The sequence below is a fragment of the Porites lutea genome, chromosome 4 (assembly GCF_958299795.1).
Source record: "Porites lutea chromosome 4, jaPorLute2.1, whole genome shotgun sequence".
Lineage (NCBI taxonomy): Eukaryota > Metazoa > Cnidaria > Anthozoa > Scleractinia > Poritidae > Porites > Porites lutea.
Genome location: NC_133204.1, coordinates 40,495,916 through 40,497,488, shown reverse-complemented (window position 1 = coordinate 40,497,488; position 1,573 = coordinate 40,495,916).

Here is a 1,573-nt window from a genome sequence, read left to right as displayed (position 1 = left end):
ATGCAACTTTTAGAAAGGGTGTAATAATTATGTCAATATTATATTTCAATATGAACTTGATGGAAAGATGATTTTTCATATAGGAGCTCACAAGCACGAAGGTTTCACCTAAAGACAGAAAAAATCTCTAACAGAAATTCTCAACACACTAAAGAATAACAATTATACAAGCTAATCGCAATAGATATAGCTGCCTCTCACGAAGGCTAGGTGGAAGTAACCTGCGTTTCAGGCGCCGGTGTTGTGAGGGCGAAGGGAGAAATTCGAGGACGTGCGCGCGCGCGAGGCAGGGGAGAAAAGGAGTGGAGGGGCCTTCCCCTCCCCTTCTCTCACCGGCCCCTGCTACACAGGCTGGATGGAAGTGAATGTGTCTTTCTCTGGCACCATGCTTATTTTTCGTTGTAAAATTAAAGGAGCGCCCGCGCATAGACTGCGAGTAGTTCCTCAGGATAATCTCGTCAGCTGAGCCTGTGTCCATCCTAGCCGGCGAAGCATGGGCACAAGGACTGCTTGGGACAGGAAGACAGGCAGCTAGTATGAACTGTCGCCATCCTCGACGACTGGACTGCTTGCTCATTAACAGGACTACCAGTCTACAGCGCGGAAGGCATTTTGGTTGAGTGGAGTTCCTCATGTTTCCCCGAGCAGCACATTTTTTGCTTGCAGTTCAATTTTATCTACTCGCTCGAGGAACGCAGCAGGAAAACAGGGCATTGTTCGTGGTCTAAAAGGGTCAAAGCTGTAAAGGTGTACCGCGAATTTGATTCCGCAAAAACAACTAACAACAAATGAATGCAAATTTTGAAGCTTGAACAACGCTTCCTTGCTGGTTTTGACTGAGAACGTCATCACCCTATCTAGCCTGCGCAACAGGCGCAATAAGGGGAGGGGGAGGGAGTGAGAGAAAAGTGCGAAAGCGGGGAAAAGGGTCCCTTACCCTCTCTCCCCAACCCCCTCCCTTTTTCCCTTCCTCCCTATCCCCTACCCCCCTTTCAACGCCTACGCAGGGTACACCCTATCTTTGGAACCCCATACATGTTGGGCCTACCCATTTTTAGTAGTTTAACTATGTATGAAATTCATTTAAAACTAAATAAAAATAAAACTCTGCAGTTAAGTAACTTACAGTTTTCTCTAAGAGTCTGTTATTAGCAAAAAATGGTACCAGCCGGCGCTGAATCGCCTGCGTGCCTCTATTGCATCCTAAAAATAGGGGAAACTTGCGGCGCGTCTCTTAAAAAAATAAGAAGCCGGATTCTTGAATCCCAGCGGATTTTGTTTCGTTATTAAAATCCAACCAAAGGGATCAGTAGAATGTAAGAATCCACCCTCCGAATGGATTCTTTAAATTAAACCTATATCCGAAAAATTTAAGATTTATGATAGGGTAAGGATGTGAAAAGGCGCACCTGGCAAGCTTTTTTTTTTTCTGTGAAAGCAGTAGGCTTGCTTTCTTCGGCCAGTTCGCCCCAGTACTGCTGTCAAGCTTAAGAATCAATTTTCGGATTTTTACTTCTTTACGCGTAACGAATCGACCTAAAGAAATTTTAAATCGATTCTCGCAAATAGGCGG